At 40.1% G+C, this 20,300-nt stretch overlaps 1 long non-coding RNA gene across 5 annotated transcripts in view; it reads right to left on the bottom strand.

The window, feature by feature from the left end:
- Positions 1 to 14,445, bottom strand: part of LOC104226925 (uncharacterized) — a 70,765-nt gene extending 56,320 nt beyond the window's left edge. For all 5 annotated transcript variants that reach the window (XR_011402283.1, XR_011402285.1, XR_011402282.1 and 2 more), the window contains exons 1-2: positions 14,221 to 14,445; positions 12,981 to 13,021 (exon numbers count right to left, since the gene is read on the bottom strand). This is a non-coding gene — a long non-coding RNA (uncharacterized lncRNA). The remainder of the gene's footprint in view (positions 1 to 12,980; positions 13,022 to 14,220) is intronic.
- Between the last annotated feature and the right edge of the window lie 5,855 nt (positions 14,446 to 20,300).

Below are 20,300 nucleotides of genomic sequence, written 5' to 3'. Positions count from 1 at the left end.
CGTTAGAAACTAGACTCGAAGACCTTTCATTTGATAGGTTGTTCACCACGTAAAACCTTATATATTTTTATATATGCTCGTCCAAAGTGTGGACTTGTGCGAACTCATTTGGAATTTTAGCCTAGCATGAAATTTTCCAATTTGACTTAGACTTAGGCCTCCCATTAGACCCCACATTACACATTATAAGACTCATACACTTATTTACCAAATCTAATTGATTCTCATCATGTTAATAGCACATAAAATATTATAATTAGCCTATATGGCACCACGAAATTTATTTAGCGAAACTTTTTGGGGCCTTACAGTTATGTGCTACTCTTTTATGTTGTGTTAGGCGGTGAGGTTGTATGATTATACCCCACGCATGTTGTAACTCTATTCAGGCCTTATGGCGAGGCGGGCGAGATAGCCCTCGTGATGTTGATTTGCTCATTGCACCTTATATGTGCATACTTCTCTCATAATTTATTACTTCTATTCATTATTCCCACAGTTTTACTTGTGCACTTTGCTATGCCTGATATCAATATTTATGTGATCAGTGGACCCGAGCTTTTTGGCTTGATGAGTATTTAGGAGTGGGTTGCGTGCCGCAGCGGATATTATGTGGGGTACCCTTTCATTGTGTTTATTTGATGTTGTGTTTTCCCTCTATGGGATGATTTGATCAAAGACTATACTTTTGTTGTCACACATGTTGTACTTTTTAAATAATTCTTATACGTAGCTTTCCCTTATTTGTGCTGCATAATTTAGTTATTGCTGGTTTGGTGTACGAACTGTGTAGTGTGAGAATCCGTGTGGTTCTGTGGTGAGTTGTTAGTTGGGCTGCTTGTACTGGCTGAGATGAGGTTCTTAGACCTGAGATTTGTACTATCGTATTGGGGGTGAGGAGTGCTTGGATGTATGTGGTTGTTTCTGCTAAGAGTTGGGTAATGGCCCTTGGCGGGCGAGAGAGTTTCTTGACTTGTTGACTTCATGAGCAGCTATGAATATCCGCATGTTTCTTTATCATGGGCAGTGTTGTGGAGGTCCGGAACAAGATTATATTCAATGTGAGGTGTATTGCCGGTATCCAGGATGTTATTTGAACAGCTATGGTGGTCAGAGATTATTGCTTCGGGCATTTGAGTTGTGTGGAACAGCATGTGATTGTATTCTGGATTGGAATTTTGGCTTGATTCGGCTTGTTCAGGTTCATGCAGTGTGATGATGTGGGATTCGGGTCCTATGATGAATTTCAGACATTGAGGTTTGGGTTCTGTCCTAAGGTTATGGACTAAGGATGACGTAAGACCATCAGTTAAGTTGCATTGTCACTCCTACATAGGTTTGGGTGATGAGGAATCACCCCGGGTGTATGTATGAGGAGCTTATGTAGTGGTTCGATGGCTTTAGAACGACTCTGGGCACGTTCGAGGACGAACGTATGTTTAAGTTGAGGAGAATGTAACGACCCGACAGGTCATTTTGAGCAATTTCGTCCGGTTCGGTAGTTTGAGGTCATGAGTAGCTTCATATTACGTGTATCAACTTGTGTGCGCAGTCCAGGCATGAAACCGGAAAGCTTTTATGTGAAAATATAAAAAATATAGTAATTTCTAGAGTTAAAATTTGGTTTTTAGATGACTTTGGTCAACATTTTTGGTAAATGAACCTGAATCTGTGTTCCGATAATCCCGGGAATTCCGCGATAAAATATGGGACTTAGGCATATGCCCGGAATTGAATTCCGAGGTCCCTAGCCTTAGAAAATAATTTATCAAGAAAATTATTGTGCTGGTTTTTAAAGGAATAAATAAATGAATTACTGTTTGAACTCGTTGGTATCAGGCCCATATTTTGGTTCCAGAGCCTGGTACAAGTTTGTTATGATATTTAAGTCCTATCTGTGAAATTTGGTGAGAATCGGAATTGATTTGACGCGATCTGGACGTCCGGTTGAAAAGTTAGAAAATCATGAGTTTTGAAGTTAAATTCATAGTTTTTGATGTTATTTTGATAATTTGATCACACAATCAAGTCTGTATAATGTTTTTAGACTTGCGTGCATTTTGGTTTGGAGCCCCGAGGGCTTGGGTGAGTTTCGGATAGGTTTAAGCTATGTTGCGCTTGTTTTTGGATGCTTCATTGTCGTTTCTTCAAGAAAAATGATACCACATTAAGAAAATGAGATACAAATTTAGTTTTTATTGAACCATTAGATCCTATCGAAATTACGGAGCCATAGGAAAAAGAATCATCAAATTTGGACATCGTATGAGGAAGTTATGCTCATTTTCATGTCGAGAAAATTGCTGGTTTCTGGTGTGGTCGCAAATGCGAACCTTTTCATCGCAATTGTGATGCCCAGTACGCAAATGCGAAATTTTTGTCGCAAATGCAACTTCTACCAGCCCTACCTTGTTCGCAAATTGCGACGGCTCGCAATTGCGAACCCTGGGTCGCAAATGCGACATCTGATGCCTGTTAAGTGAGATTTTTGACGAGATTTCACCCATTTTTCAATTTTCTCAAACCCTAAACCTTTATAGGCGATTTTCCAAAGACCCAAACATCTCCAAATTATTGGGTAAGTGTCTCCAATCAATTTTCAACTATATTTTGTGATTATATCTTAGATTTAACATCAAATTCATGAGAATCTAAAGGAAAATTTGGGGAAAATTGTGAAATCTTTCAAAAATGTAAAATGATGATTTGAATGATCAAATGGTATCGGAATTAGATAATTTTTTTATGGGTGAACTCGTAGCGGAATGGGTGTTCGTTCTTTTATAAATTTTGTCAGGTTCCTAGATGCGGGCCCGGGGAGTTGACTTTTGTTGACTTTTTGCAAATTGTATAAGAATCATAATTTTGTCAATTGAAATTGTTTTCTCTTGCATTGTTTGATGTATTCAAGTTATTTTTGGCTAGATTGAGCCGAGCGTTAATGAATCGGTAAAGGAAAAGCTAAATGAGTATTGAATTGGCCGGATTGAGGTAAGTATCCTGCCTAACCTTGTGGGGGGGACTTCCCCTTAGGGTTTGAATCTTCTATGCTAATTGTAGTTTGTGCACGTGAGGTGACGAGTGTGTGCTCGGACTTATTTGTGGGAAATTTGCCTCAAGGGTTCTTAGGTCCTTATGTTCGTTATGTGCAAAGTATTCCATCATGCTTGAGTTTCCTAATTGCTTAAATTACCTCTATATGCTCCATATGATGTTGCTAGCTTTCCTCTAATTCTTACGTGTTACTTGACCCCTAATTGCCTTAATTGAAGTGATTGTCTTCCTTATTATTTTGGTACTTCTTAATTGTGAGTTCCCCTATGACTTCGTGCAAATATATTACATGTCCATTCCATTTGTTGTGGTTATCAATGTAATTATTGTTTACCGTAAAAATGGTAATAACAATTAAATTTGATTTTATGGTTCTAAAAACGTGATCTATTTTTTATGCTAGTTGTTTGGGAAATAGTTGTTAAGTGAGGTACTTGGAATCAAGATAAGAGCTTAAAAACAAGATGTTAACCAAACCGAATAGCTGTCCATCGGGGCCTCGAGCTTGCTTATTCGGGGCCTCGGGGCCAAGTCCGATGTCCGCCGAGGGTAGTCGATAGACGACTAACAGTTATAATAAAATCAATGACGGTTATTTATGGCCATTAATAAGCAATAAATGAAGAACAATAAATAGAACACAATGGATATGAACAATAAATGCAAGTAATAAGATCAAGAGAATATGTTAGAGAGAAGAGAGAATGTTTTTATGTATTTAGTATTGAGCAATGGGTCCCTATAAAATGACAATGATCTCCTTTATATATGAGGGGGAATCCCAACATAGTACGAATGTATTAATTACAAAGATATAGGGCTGGTACAGCCATTTAATGTCTTGATTCGTTTTCTGGACTAGTCCACTAGGCTTTGTTAGCTCTATTCACGCGCCTTAGGAACTTCACCCCGATCCACCGAGACCACTAACTAACATTGCCTCGAGGCCGGTCGTTACTTACACTACCTCGAAGTCGATCACCTAGAATCCTTGAAGTCGATCACTGAAAATCCTCGAGATGCCTTGATGATCATAAAATTGAACCGTTGATTTCTACCGTATACAGATAGTCCTCATGTTTCCTAGAGCAAAGTGATAGGAAACGATTTTGAACTCCTACTCCTTAAGCATCATCATCATGACATAAGCCCATCAGAGCATTAAATGTCATAACTCAAAAGCCGCACAAGGGTCGCCGTCAAACACGACTATCTAGAAGCCCACGAACCACTATTAGTTCGTCTTTTACATTGCCCATATGGCTTCTATAAATGCATCAGTCGTTTGATAATCCACACTTTTACAACATCTTCAAGCTTTCAAGGCCAAATCCATCCTCTTTCACATTCTTTCTTCGTCTGTTCTTGATTCCTTACTTACTTTCTCAAAAAAGCCTTTCCACCACCATGGCTAGAAGCTCTAGAACAGTGCCTCGAAAAGAGGATGTTGTCTCTTCTTCTCGAACATCCAAAGGAAAGCTCAAAGTGATACCCACCGTTGAACAGTGTACCCCTACCGAGTTCAACACGGTGAAGGATTTTTCCATCGAGAGACCCTTGTCTACACCGGGTCAATGCGACCACATGTCCCGGTATATTAGCATCATGACCAATATAGGGAAAGTGAAGGAAGACTGCCAATAGAGGGAGGCAGTGCTGGTTGAGATCCCCCATTCTAACGAGAGCATAACAGACCACAAGGCTGGCTTCCTTTATGTATATACATACCCATTCACTTTGGGTTTGGTTGATTCTTCAAACCCTTCTTCCCCAGCAATAGATCCGGTCATTCTCGACTTCTGCAACAAGTACCGAGTGACGCTCGGCCAAATCTATCCATCTTTTTGGAGAATAGTCTACATGCTCCGCCACTTATCCAACAAGGTCGAGGGTGCGACCTTTACCCTTGACCATTTGATTAGATTGTATAGCCCTCGACTTTATCGAGGTTTGATTAAGCTTCAACCTCGATCCAAGAAGCTGTTTTTCTCAAGCATTGATAAGGACAAGGATCGAGGGTGGATGAGCAGGTTTGTCCGTGTGAGGGCCTCGGACATCATCCCGGCCGAAAGGATGCCATTCCCGGAGGAGTGGAATATGCAGTATAAGTACCTTTCCTTCAAACTTGCTTTATTGTCTTCTTATGTCTCTTCCAAAAAATGATCTCCTCTTGGTTTTTGCAGCTACCATTTGGTATCCTGAAGCGGTTCAGGATCTACCGGGATGGATTAGGCGATTGGATGCTTCATTCCCATTTCTCGGGCGGTCTTGGCCCGACCTGGCTAAAATGTGGTGGGTGGCCAAGAATCATGGTAAAACCCTTCTTGCCACTTCTATCATATTTTTATATTTCTTCCCCGTATTCTCCGTGCTGATATATTTTGGCCACTATGTTTGCGCAGGCCTTGGTGACAGAGTGCAGATGAGACTGCCTCCTGACGGTGAGGCGGAGACTTCGGAGCCTGATAAGGTCAAGAAGAGGAAGAAAAAGGCGGTTGTTGACTCTCCTGTGGCAAAGAAACCTAAATCACGCATGGCTCGAGCTGCTTCCAGGACCTTAACTCCAACTTCCGGAGCAAGTCCCAGTACTGGGGATGAAGATGATGATGAGGATGAGTACCATTTGGTTCAAAGGATAAGGTTGGGCATGGATGCCCCCTAGGTACCTATGCTGATGGTTGCCGAGCGAGAACAGCTGATTCGACTTGAGCTCAAGCTTCAGAGGATCTCGAAGAGGCCGCGGATACGGTCCACGAGCCTTTGGTCGGACGTGATGCAACCTCTTTCAAGGAGACCGTTTCTGTTGGTTCCAAAGGGTCTGGGCCCGGAGCTTCTCTGCGATGGAGCTTGCCCCTTAGCGACATCGACACCCTGGGCGGCCTTAATTTGGCTCGTCGGTTCTCGAATAGGGAACTCAAGGACGCTCAGGACCCAAAGGCTACCTACGTGGAGGGTACTCCCAAGGGGGGAGACGGGCTTGACAACTTCCTTGATGGCGTTAATGATGTTAGTAAAGACATTGATCTCGATGCTCCCAATGCTATCGAGGCAGCGGAGAAGTTCCAGCGGTAGGTGATAGTTGTTCATGTATACCTTTCTAGTCTCAAGAATTTTTCCTCATTTTTCTGACTCTTCTGTTTCGTTGTGGTCTAAGGAGATGTATGATCACACCTTTTCTAGACTCCAAGATGAGCTTTTATGCCGTGAAAAGGAGCTCGAGAATCTCACATCAGGGCTACAAGAGTCGGAGGCCTCCTTGTCCCGAAAGGAGAAGGAGTTAAGCGAGCTTCAGGCGAGTTTGGAGGGAGTGCTCCAAGAAAAGGCTAACCTTGCTGAGCAGATAGCTTGCTATTCGTAATTCGTTCGTCGTTCTCTTAATTCGACGTTTACTGACTTATCTTTTCCTTTGCAGATCGGCCAGAAGAATGTGGAGATCCTCGAGCTGAGGAGGCGAAACGAGGTAGCGACTCGGAATTGGCATCGACCCAGGGTCTTCTCCAAAATGCTCGAGAAGAGACTGATACGTGATCTACGGCCAAGTTCGAGGTCAAAGAAACAGCCGCTATTTATCTGACAGACGCCGCCACTGTGAATCAAATAGCCCGAGATATATCGGTGGAGGCCGAGCAAAAGCTGATTTGGGATGTTGCTCACACTAGTGCAAAGGCGAGGAGGCAAGCCTTGGAAGAAGCCAATTCTAAAGGTGTCGATCTCTCAGCTGAGATCGAGGAAGCCCGAGAATCGGAGGGAGAGTTGGCACTCTTAGTTGCTTTGGACGAAGGTCCCAGAGATGGTTCAAAGGGCAGTAACGATGGAAAGTAGGCATGCGTCACCTTTTCTTCTCTTTTTTCTTTTTGTGTATGTATTCCCAGGGAAACAGGTCTTGTAAAGACACCCCTTGTAAATATATTTTTTGGCAATGCAAGAAAATTTTTCTGCTTCAAGTCTTTAAATTCTTTATATTCCAGCGTTCATGCGGAGTTAGCCTTCGAATTTTGATGTTGGCTCTTCGGAGTTCATACTTAGACCAATCGGGACCCTCAAGATTGGGCACCAATCGGGTCTCAATATTTCCCAAGCACCGCATGACAGCATTATTCATGTGACACAGTAGTGGGGCACCCGGGATGGTCCCACCAGCACATTTCCAAAAAAGCGGTGCTATCATGGTCAGACCTAATTGGTCTTCTGGATAGGTGAACAGTCGTCGCTTGCCTCTATATATGCATTCGCTCATTTCTTAACTGGAGATTCTACTATTCTGGGTAATCATCCCTCTCATAGAGCTTTTGTTCTTTGTGCTAGCTCTTTCGTCATTTCAACTCACAGCCTTTGCCCAAATTTTCATCCTCATCTTCCTATTTTACCGTAGCCATGGCTGCTACACCGAAATCCATTCATCAAGGGAAGGAGAGTTCTGCCTCTGTTCCGGGTGCGATCGATGGTACACCGCCGGTATTCTGTGAGCTGACCTTGAGGTGCTTCATCTCGAGAAGAGACTTTATGTTGGAGAGACCTCCCAACGTTCAAGGGCATCGGTAGCATGCATCGAGGTTCATCTCCTCAATAGGGGAGGAACACCTTGAAATGATTAGGAAAGACTACAGATGGGGAGAAGGAGTGGTATTGCAGGTACCTTCACCGAAGGAGAGTATCATGACCCATGTCGAGGGGTTTTTGAGCGTATATACGTATCCTTTTACGTTGGGTCCCCCCGACAGGGTCGTGCCTGAATTCTGTAGGAGGTATCAGGTTACCCTAGTGCAGGCTCACCCATCCCTTTGGAAGATAGTGCTAATGAAAAGGTACTTTGCGGATAAGGTCGGGCTCGAATACACCCTTAGTCATCTCGTTAGGTTATATCAGCCTCTGCATTACCAGGGCTTGATTACTCTACGATGTTGATCCACCCGGTCCGTTACCGTTAATGATGAAGAGGACGAGGATCGAGGGTGGATGAGCCGGTTTGTTCGAGCACGGATAGTCGATATTATCCCTGGAGAGTTTTTGCCATTTCTTGAGAAATGGAATTTCACATGTAAGTGGTATACTTGTATTTTTATCGTTTTGTCCATAGTGGAGGCGGGATCCGTAAAGGCATTTTTTCATTTCATTCTTTTTTAGCGATGCCTTGGTTGCCGAACGAGGTCCCTGATCTGGCTGAATGGTCTCGTAAGCTGGCAGCTTGCTCAATCTATGATAAGCGCAAATGGTGAGACCTGTCCAAGGGGATATGGGAGGCAAAGCATCATGGTAGGTGTTTAGTGGCTTGTTTCTTCAGAAAGGTACTTTCTTTTTAGCGCACTAACTCTGCCGCCGCAGGTGTTGGAGGTTTTTTCGAGATGAGGTCGTGCCCCCTGGGGGAGGAGGAGAGATTGTCGACCTCGGGGTCGAGGATCGATAATAAACGAAAAGAGTCTCTGAGGTGTGAGGATGCTCACGCCAGGGCGAGTCCTTCTTTGAGGTTCAAAATAGATGAGTCGGCCGATCTTCCGGCTTCGGAGGCCTCTGTTTTTGAAAAAACATTTCTCATTCCCGTCGAAGGTACTTCGAGGGACAAGGGTCATGCGGCACCTTCCTCTTCTCCTACCGAAGGCACTTCGGGGGAAACTAAACCATCGAACGTAGGCTCGACCTTTGGTGAGGCTCAACATCTTAGCTTTTTGGTAAGCTTTGGTAGCCGGTATAGGCTTCCTTTGGTTTTGCGCCCTCCCTTTCTTATTGAGTTTTCTTTTGCAGGCCTTTGACAAGCTTAAGTTCGAGTTGCTTCGTCGTGAGGCCAGGCTGTGGAAAGCTTTGGATGGGGAGAAATCCCTTAGGCTCCTTTGTACGAAAAAGGAAGATGAGTTGGTATACTTGCAGTGTGAGGCGGATCGAAGTCAGAACTATGAAAGCCATCTCAAAAAACAGGTAACCAACGTAGCACTATCTTATCCTCAAGCTTCATTTAGGTTATCACTAGAGGATGCATGATGCATGTGCCACTCCTATCATCAACCATGATACGTCTTACGTCAGTATCAAGTACACATAAAGTAATGACATAGTGAGGAATGACCAAACTGTGGGTATCTGACTTATCGAAGATGATACTTTCTTTGAGTTTATTATACCGTTTGTGGGTGATTAATCGCTTGAGCTTATGGGTGGTGGTGAACTTCATGTTGTTGATGGATGCGTCATCACCTCCCCTGATGATCATTTGAATGGTCCGAACCGGGAAAGGTGGTTTGGGCAGCCCCTAATGCTATTCTCTCCCTCTGGCAAAGTTGGACCTCCCTCGATCTCTCATTAACTATTTTAGGTGGCCTTGGTGAAGCATGTTCACGACCTCCTGTCTAAGGGCAATACAGTCCTCAATCTTGTGACCCCGTTCTTGGTGAAATTCACAAAGGGCGTTTGACTTTCTGGTGCTTGGTCCGGATTTCATCTTTTGTGGCCACTTTACCTTTGGGCCGAGCTTTTCCAATGCATAGACTATTTCTGAGGGGGGAAACACAAAACTTGTGAGCGGATAACAAGGGGGGCATCCCTCTTTCATTTCGGTGAATTCCTATTCGCAGCCTGGATGGACCTTCATCGTGATATAGAGGCGGCATGAGGGTGCCTCTGATGTAAGGCTGATGTCTTTCTCGATTAGGTTGTGACCCTACTAGATCTCTTCTGCTTTCGTTTCTTCAGTCTTTCCTAGACTCCATTTGGACCGAGGTCAGGCGTTGAGTAGGTCCGTTGAGATCATCCTTGTCGGCTCTTACCTTGGTACAGTAGGTGTTGTGTATCTCATCCCAAGTGGTTGGAGGGTATTTCATGAGTCGGCTTAGCAACTTCTTGGTCGCCCGCGACCCACTTTTGCTCAGTCCATTCTGGAAAGTTGCCACCGCCATTCCTTCAGATATATTCGGAAGGGTCATGTTGAACCGGGCAAGGAAGTCTCTAAGTCCTTCGCTAGGTGATTGTTTAATGAAGAATATATCGTTCACCCTTGCCTCCGCTTTCTTGGCCCGGGCATGAGCAGTGACGAACTTGTCAGCCATTTCCTCGAACGTTTCTATGGAATGCGCAGGTAACTGCGAGTATCAAGTGAGGACCCTGCCGGTTAAGGTCTCTTCAAACTTATTCAGCAATATGGAAGATGCTTGTTCCTTTGCGAGGTCATTGCCTTTCACTGCAATAACATAGTGGGTCACATGATCCTCTGGGTCCATCATACCGTCATATATTTTCAAGTATGGCGGCATTTTTAAAGTTTTGGTATAGCATGTGGTGCGTCTTCGTCGATATACAGTTGTTCCACAAACTGGTTGGCGTCCCGCTTTGGTAGGAGTTTTGGGGCGCCTAGTATCTTATCTACCCTTTCTTGATGCTCTCTCATTTGGTCATAGAGTGTTTTGTTCTCATTCTCCATCTCTTTTATTTTTCTAAGGATGGCAGCGAGGGCATCGTTACCTGCATCATTAACAAAATGAGTGATACCTGTCGAGGGAGGCCAGGTGTGTTGCTTATTGGTTGTTGTGGTGATATCGATTCGCACACCTTCTCTGCTCGCCATTTGAGCGGGTTTTTCAAGTATATTATTCAGTGTACTCGTTAGTATGCTTCTAGTAGCTTTTTTACTGCCGGTTGTGCTTCTTCCGTAGTGGACGTAGAGGCTCCCCTTCCATAAGAAGCGATAACGCTGCTATGAAAGGGGGTGAATCACTTCGCTTGGGTGAGGAGCTTAGTGTCAAGTTCTCTTCGTCTTCTCTGTGAGCCTCATTGATGGTACTTAGGAGATTAGTAGTAAGGCTTTCCACTGCTTTTAGTCTTTGTTCTCCATTTCCTGCCATGTTAGATTATGCAAGCAGGGGAAAGAAAATTTTGTACTTTGCTATCGATGTGTTTTTGTAGATCTAGAAAGACTATGATTTTGACTAGAAAGTCCCCACAGACGGTGCCAAATTGTTTGACCAAAAAGTGTAGTACTCTTTGTTAAACTAACTAAATGATAACTGATGTGAAAGGTGAATCCTAGTCAAGCATAATAATTTTTAGATCTAGCTAAGAGTTTAAGTGATACTGTTTACCTGGTGCCCAGAGTCGTGTATTCAATCATTAAATGCACACTTTAGAGAATAAATGAAGAATGAATGATGAGTATTAAATATGGGAAATGGCAATAAATGTAAATAAGAAGAACAATTCACCCAAATATCAAATGATGTGGAAGATTCTTCCTTCTGACAACGAAATGTGGCAGTAAACAAGAATATGAATAATGCTTTCTTGGATCATGTGAGTGAAAGAGAAGAATAATCGATAAAATCAATCACTACGGAAAGGTGAACTTTGTATTTTCTTTCAAGGGTCAACTTCTTACAATAGTTTTTTCAGAATAAATCTCTCGTGCCTCTTTCCTCTCTTTTCTTTTCCCTTTATATGGAATGTTTTCTCGAAACCCTAAAAAAGTACAACAAAGGGAATATTCAAGAGAATATTCACATCTCTCGTCCCGAGACTGCACTAGCCGTTATTCCTATCCCTCGCTATTCGACCTCAGCTTCAACGGCTTGCTCAACGGCTGCTCGTTGTTGGGCTTCGGTCGACCTCAACTTTGCCACCCAATGTCAACCTCTTCTCACTTAATGACTTTTCCATGCCTGATTTCCTAAGTCCGATTTTGACCTATACAAGGTCAACAATGAAATACGTACTACCCATATTTTGCCCCTTTTTTCCTACAAAGCTATAGAAGAAAACTATCTTACTACTATAGTGAGCACCTCCAGTGCTATAATGTTAAATGGCAGATAAAGCCTTCTATTTATACGATGATAATGCGAAAAATGGTCTACATAACACTCAGGAAACCCTGATACCCAAGTGGGGCTGGACAGTCCTTTAGTTCTTGTCCTTAGTAATAAATATCATACACTCAATCCCCACAAGAATTTAGCAAGTTTAGCTCTAAACAAAATATCATTTTACCTAGAACAACTGGAAAAATTTACCTTATTTCGCCTTTGCAATGACCATAGATGTCGAATAACAGGTACATTGTCAAATTTCTCGTTTAATCGGCATCACGTCATAGGAAAGCTAAAGCTCCATATAAATGTCTCTATTTTTATTTTTGGGGTAACTGCGTCTAAATATCGTGATTCCTAGGCACGCCAAGCCTTAGAAAAGAACATCAATTGCATTTCAAGTGTCTCTCCTTCTTTGGCATTCTTATCATCAGCTTTTATCACCAAGCGAGGAACTTTTTTGGATGTCGACTATCCATTAATGTGTTTATTCACAAGTGTCAATACTCTAGGTACCTACACATTTTTCTGCAACATTATAGTAAAATTTTCTTCGCCAAATAGCAGAAGATGTTGAGAGCTAAAGGAAGTCTATCCAGATGTTTGGCAAGACCCTTCTCTTTTATCTGTCTCTCTTGATTGAGAGTAGACATAAATACCCTACCCCCATACCATTTGAGATGTAAATATGTTGCACGAACAACTTTTTTTGAGGCTAGCATACAATATTTAAGACCAGATTATGTGGTTTTCTATTTGTATATAACAATATATGGCTTAAGACATCAGATAATCTAAAATTTATTTTGTCTCAACTGTAAACACAACAGTGAAGAGAACATTAAGCAAAGATAAGTTGAGATCAACAATTTGTTACAACTTTAGTATTAAGAGTCGGTATATATGTTGGTAGGAGCTAAAGATTATACCCGGTATGAGCTAAAGGATTATACTTGGTAGGTGCTAAAGATTCAACCCTCCACAAATAAAAATCCTACAAAGAGATTTGAAGCATAAAAGACCTCAAAACCTCAAATGAGGTAAGCACAACTACTTACCCACCGTAAACAATATCCTCACTTAAATTGGAACAAGAATACATGGACAAAATAAAAGAACCGAGTAAAAATCAAGAATCTTTACCTTAAGAGCAAGGAAACGCTTATTGGCCTTCGAAGCAATTCCTGAAATGAAATCGACAGATGTGGAAGGGGAATCAGAAAGAGAACAGCCCTTTTATGCAACAAAGTAAGACTACCATAAATAAGCATACAACTTTAAAAGAGGAGCTATCAATTTTTTTTTATGTCCATCATAATTCCTTTCGGCCAATTTCACAGACATTTCTAATACGAACCCAATGCAGTTTGAGTAATAACAAACTCAAATATGGTTTTACTGCACTTCGATAGAGCTAAAATCGATAAAACTTAAAACTAAGCTAGGGAAAGATTAATTTGAAGACGCACAACATCGAGCGCAAACAATATACCACCAATTAGCTAATAATTTTAGACAAAAGTAGTCTACATATTTTATCCAAATTCTGAACATGAGAACGCAATATTCTGCAGATTTAAAATGCTTAGTCAAATGTTTCTAGCTTCGTGGAGAAATAGCTACAAAGTTTTATCAAATGAACACAATAGAGGATAGGGGAAACATGTAAACAATTCCATGTGATTGGCAACTAAGCACTTATCATCAACGAAATTATACTCTATTAATGGAACATCAAATGTATTTGTCTTCATCCCTTCGGACCCTCATTAACAATTAATAATTTTTGACAGAAAGCTACTTCAACCTCTAGCTAGTTTTTGAATCTCTTTTATCCAAGTAAACTTATCTTTGTGTAGATTTCTCATTCTTTCCAACCATGAATAGGACCTACAAGCTGAAGTGAGTGGCATGTAATGTATAAGAACAATAAATCATCAACTTTTTGTTGGTCTACGGATCCTTTGCTAAAATTGCATGTTCACGTTTCATAAATTGATTTGGTCCATAACTAACTGAACAAATATAGATATGATCTTTTGGCATATAATTTGAAGCCGTGAGTTAAAGTTAAGGCCAATCATAGTTTCTTTCGGGCAATTTCACAAACATTTCTAATACAACCCCAATGGCAAGATAATAGACTCAAATTTGTTTTTACTGCACTTCGACATAGGCCGAACAGATTAAAATTAAAAGTAAATCGGGGAAAGAGCAAGTTGAACACGCTGAACAGTAAGCGCAACAACATGTCACCAATTAGCCTAAAATATTACACAGAAGTAGTCTAAATCTTCTCTGCAAGTTCAGAATATGAGAAACAAACATTGTTCAGATTAACAACCCATTAAATCTTAAATCGGATTAAGGGCGGTAATCATACCTTTACTGTATATCATACAAATAGCAAGAGCTCGGAAGGGTTTGTCCAGGTATGTGCAAAGGAGGAACTTGAGAAATCATCAAAGAAGAAGGGGAGAAACTTGAGATCAGACAAAACATAGGAAGGCGGAGCCATGAACGACGTGTCAAACCTAGAACAAAGCGGGGCAGCACCTGTCGAACTATAACGTCGGGTATTTTGATTAAATTACAATTAAACCCTTGTGACCCGATTTCTAACCGGATGTTGCTCTATTGTTTAACCAGATGAAGCTCATCATTCCCACTTATTAATAGTAGTAAAATAAGTAGAGTAATAAAATTAAAAACAAAAGTGTGTGTGTGTGTTATATATATATATATATCGATATGGCAGAGTCTCGTGCTGATAACGTGTTATAAATAAAGACTGTAAAGTAAAGACAAGTATAGAGAGAAACTGATATATTATTCGAATTCAAACTGATGTACATAATGAATCTATTTATAGAAGAAAGGAAGCTACTGTGTAAGCTGCTACTATACCAGATATGAATAATCTTCTACTGAGAGTAATGTTTATCCATAACGGAGTACTGAAAGGATAAGCTCATTGTACCAGGTATAGATAATCTTCTACTGGGGGTAATGTTTATCCATAATAAAGTACTGAAAGGATAAGCTCATTATATCCGGTATGGATAATCTTTTACTGAGGATAATATTTATCCATAACCGAGTATCAAAAGGATAAGCTTATTATACCCGGTATGGATAATCTACTACCGGGGGTAATGTTTATCTATCACCGGGTACCGAAGTGATAAGCTTCTTCAGGAGGCTTATTTCCAATAGAGTACTAAATAGATAAACATATTTACGACGGAGTCCCATATGGATAAGCTTCTTCAGGAAGCTTATTTACAATGGAGTACTAAATGAACATCCATAATATCATATATTTATAACACTCCCCATTGGATGTTCATTAAAGATAATGTGTCTCATTAAAATCTTACTAGGAAAAATCACGTGGAAAAAATTCTAGTGAAGGAAAAAGAGTACACATATTTAGTAATACGCATTGCTAGGTGCCTCATTGAAAACCTTATAAGGAAATCCCATGGGAAAAAACCTTAGTAACGGAAAAAGAGTGCATCACGTATTTTACTCCCCCTGATGAAAACCTTGTTTCAAATATTTGAGTCTCCGCATTGCAATCTTGTATACCATCTTCTCAAAAATTAAAGTTGGCAAAGATTTAGTGAATAAATCTGCTGGATTATCACTTGAACGGATTTGTTGCACATCAATGTCACCATTTTTCTGAAGGTCATGTGTGTAGAATAATTTTGGTGAAATGTGCTTCGTTCTATTTCCTTTTATAAATCCTCCCTTCAATTGGGCTATGCATGCAACATTGTCTTCGTATAAAGTTGTAGGTCTTTTTTCACATTTCAAACCACATTTTTCTCGAATAAAATGAATTATTGATCTCAACCATACGCATTCCCTACTTGCTTCATGAATATCTATTATCTCAGCATGATTTGAAGAAGTAGCAACAATAGATTGTTTTGTATAGCGTCATGATATGACAGTACCTCTATATGTAAATACGTACCCGGTTTGGGATCGAGCTTTATGGGGATCAGATAAATAACCTGCATCTGCATAACCAACAAGATCTGCACTATCTTTGTTAGCATAAAACAAATCCATATCAAGAGTTCCCTTTAAATATCGCAATATATGCTTAATCCTGTTCTAATGTCTCCGTGTAGGAGAAGAACTATATTTTGCTAGTAAATTAACAGAAAATGCTATGTCAGGCCTTGTAGCATTAGCAAGATACATTAGTGCACCAATTGCACTGAGGTAGGGTACTTTGGGATCAAGGAGTTCCTCCTCCTCTTCTGGAGGTCGAAACAAATCCTTATTCACTTCAAGTGATCGAACAATCATTGGTGTACTCAATGGGTGCGCTTTGTCCATGTAAAAGCGTTTTAAGACTCTTTCTGTATAGGCAGATTGATGGATAAAAATCCCGTCTGCTAAATGTTCAATTTGCAGACCAAGACAAAGTTTTGTCTTTCCAATATTTCATCTCAAATTCTTTATTAAGATATTCAATTGACTTTTGAAGCTCTTTTGGAGTTCCAACAAGATTTATGTCATCAACATAAACAGCAAGTATAACAAATTTTGATGTCATTTTCTTTATAAAAATACATGGACAAATAACATCATTTATGTAACCTTCTTTCAGCAAATATTCACTAAGGCGATTATACCACATGCGCCCAGATTGCTTTAAACCATACAAAGATCTTTGTAATCTGATTGAATACAATTCCTGAGATTTTGCTTCATGCATTTCAAATCCTTCAAGGATTTTCATATAAATTTCATTATCAAGTGAACCGCACAGATAAGCTATAACTACATCCATTAGATGTATTTCAAGCTTTTCATGTAGTGCTAAACTGATGAGATATCGAAATGTTATGGCATCCATAACAGGTGAATATGTTTCATCAAAATCGACTCCAGGTCGTTGTGAGAATCCTTGTGCAACAAGGCGAGCTTTGTATCTTTCAACTTCATTTTTATCATTCCTTTTTCGCACAAAAACCCATTTATGACCAACTGGTTTTATACCAGCAGGTGTTTGGACTACTGGTCCAAAGACCTCTCTTTTAGCAAGTGACTTCAATTCCGATTGAATTGCCTCTTGCCATTTTGGCCAATCAGATCTTTGTCGACATTCTTCGACAGATCGAGGTTCAAGATCCTCACTATCTTGCATAATATTAAGTGCAACATTATATGCAAAAATATTATCCACCACTATTTTAGATCGATTTAAATTAATCCCATCACTGATAGAACTTATTAAAAGTTCCTCACTTACATGAGCTTCAGGTTTATTGATTTCTTCAGGAATCTCAGAACTAATCAGATCTTGGGTCTCTTTAGGAGATCCCTTCATAGTATTATTTTGATCATTTGTTGATCACTCCCAATTATGCCTTATAAAAAGGACTAAGCGGTCGTTGCAAATATAATCCGGTTTACAAGTCCGGAGTCGAATCCCACAGAGAACTAAGGCTTAGCTATAACTGTTCAATACTGATAAGAAGACAAGCTCGAACAATTCCTAAGTTATAAATATTAAGATTCTTATATCTAATTAACTAAATAATTAAATTAGTAGATTAACAACTAAAGATACTACGGGTTGGAGAAAAGATTAAGGAGGTCTAGAGTTATGATTTCCCCAATTATCGGAATCCTTCCCGCTATATTTTCTATAAATTTGCCTAAGTCTTCTCTATCGACCATGAGCACTATGACTGTCGTAACTCTCTTCCGAGTAATTACAACAATATACTAGATATATTCTCCCGAATTACGCTAACTAGCTTTAATTGCAGCTCACTTAGATCGCACCCAAGGTTCGTTATCCTTAATCTCACCTTTAAACCCTCCGTATTGATCCCTCATATACGTTAGGAGTGATGTTGTTCAACAACTACCTAAATATGCACTCTCTCCCGAGTAATACATACTAAATAGGAACAGCTAATTGAGGGCCCTTCAATCAACAGCAATAAACATATAGTTGAACAAATAGAGATAATACTACGACAATCTATATTAATATAACGAAAAAATCATCCTTCAACAGGTTCCATCGAAACCCTATGAATAACAAATTAGCTATTCATAATAGTATGCATAACTACAATACTGGAATTCATAAACAATAATGAAAATAGGAAGAAGGAAGTGAAAAACTCGTAGAAGAATTCTCCGCCTTGCTCCTAGTGTATTCTTGCCTCCTTAGGTCCAATCTTCGGTCTCCTTAGCCTCCTTATGTCTAAATTATGTCAAAAGTATGTCCTCCTTCTCAAAATAGCGTTTTTACATGTATTTATACCTAGTAGGGTCGGGTCCGGACGAAAATACCTTTTTCCGTGCGAAATAGGATAATCACTCTGTAAACTTTGCACTACCGCACTGCATGGGGTGACGCGCCATGCGGGGCGGCAGTGGAAAAGCTCAGATTGCTGATTCTGATAGGCTGCAGAAAATTTCCACAGGCACGACGCACCGCTATCTGCACCATGCGCCGCTGTAATTCGAATTTGCGAAAATGCAAAACATGAAAGTTGTAGATCTTTCAAATAGCTTTCCAACTATATATTGTGAAGCCCAAACGGAGTTCTGAGTGAAAAGTTATGTGCATTTTACTAGACAATGCATCATATGCCCGCTCGATTCTTCATTCCGTTCTTAACTATCATTCGTCGATCCCCGAATACGATCCTGACTTGATTCCTTGGGCTTTTACTCAGACTTCAAAGCTCCAAATCACTTAAACTCATTCCATAACATCTACATAGCTCGAAATCACTCCTTCAAGGCATAAAACACATAATTAGTGCAAAACACTAGCGATTAAAGCTCAGACTCAATTAAAGTGCAGTAAATTAGAGTGTAATAAGAGACTAAAATACGCAATTATAGCCTATCATCATTTGTCGATTTTCTTTTTCGAGAATTTTGATTCTTAGAACACAAAGTCCTACCACACTTCAGGTGTGCTTTAGGTTAATTAGCTCTCATGCTAGTAGATGGTCCTATTGGGATATCAATTCGGATAGACACATTCTCTGCAGGGATATGTGACTTAGTTATCCTTTTCAAATCAGTAAATGCGTCTGGCATTTGATTTGCTATATTATGCAAATGGATGATCTTCTAGACCTCCTGATTACAAATTGGGGTACGTGAATCAAAGTGAGATAATGATGAAACTTTCCACACGATTTTTCTTTTGATTTCCTTTTTCTCTCCCCCTAATTGTGGGAAATTTGTTTCATCAAACCGACAATCTGCAAATCGAGCAGTAAATAAATCTCCTATCAATGGTTCAAGATAGGGAATAATAGAGGGTGATTCAAACCCAACATACATTCCTATCCTTCTCTGTGGTCCCATCTTATTTCGTTGTGCTGGTACTACTGGCATATATACAGCACATACGAAAATTTGTAGATGGGAAATATTTGGTTCATGACTAAAAACTAATTGTGACAGAGAATATTTATTATAATGTGTCGGTCTTAGACGGATAAGTGATGTTGCATGCAAGATAGCATGGCCCCAAGCAGTAGTGGGCAATTTTATTTTCATAAGTAGTGGTCTTGCTATCAATTGCAGGCGTTTAATAAATGACTCTGCAAGGCCATTTTGAGTATGAACATAAGCTACAGGATGTTCAACATTTATCCCAACTGATAGACAATAATCATAAAAAGCTTGAGATGAGAATTCTCCAGCATTATCAAGGCGAATAGACTTTATAGGATAATTTGGTAATTGTGCCCTTAATCGAATTATTTGGGCTAATAGCTTTGCAAACGCCAGGTTGCGAGATCATAGTAGGCACACATGAGACCATCTTGAAGATGCATATATTAGGACCATAAAATATCTAAACAACCCACTTGGTAGGTGAATAGGTCCACATATATCCCCATGTATACGCTCAAAAAGGTTAAGGCAGGGGATTCAATGCCAACCTTCATTAGTGATGGTCTAGTGATCATTTTGCCTTGATAACAAACATCACAAGAAAATTTGTCATTTGTAAGAATCTTCAGGTTCTTTAATGGATGCCCACTCGAATTTTCAGTAATTCGTCTCATCATTATTGATCCAGGATGGCCCAAACGGCCATGCCAAAGCACAAAAGTATTTGAATCCGTAAACTTCTGGTTTACGACAGAGTGTGCTTTAATTGTACTAATTTTGAATAGTATAAGCCAGAAGATAAAGTCGGTAACTTTTCTACAATGCATTTCTGGCCAGAAATATTCTTTGTAATACAAAGATATTCCACATTCATTTCATCTATTGTCTCAACATGATACCCATTTTGGCGGATATCTATAAAACTCAACAAGTTTCTTCGGGACTTGGAGGAGAATAATGCATTGTCTATAATGAGTTTTGTTCCTTTAGACAGAAATATAATGGCTCTTCCGGAGCCTTCAATCAAACTTATATTACCAGAAATTGTTGAAACATTTG

This window comes from Nicotiana sylvestris, chromosome 9, assembly GCF_000393655.2.
Source record: "Nicotiana sylvestris chromosome 9, ASM39365v2, whole genome shotgun sequence".
NCBI classification, from domain to species: Eukaryota; Viridiplantae; Streptophyta; class Magnoliopsida; order Solanales; family Solanaceae; genus Nicotiana; species Nicotiana sylvestris.
This window is presented reverse-complemented; position numbering and strand designations above follow the sequence as displayed.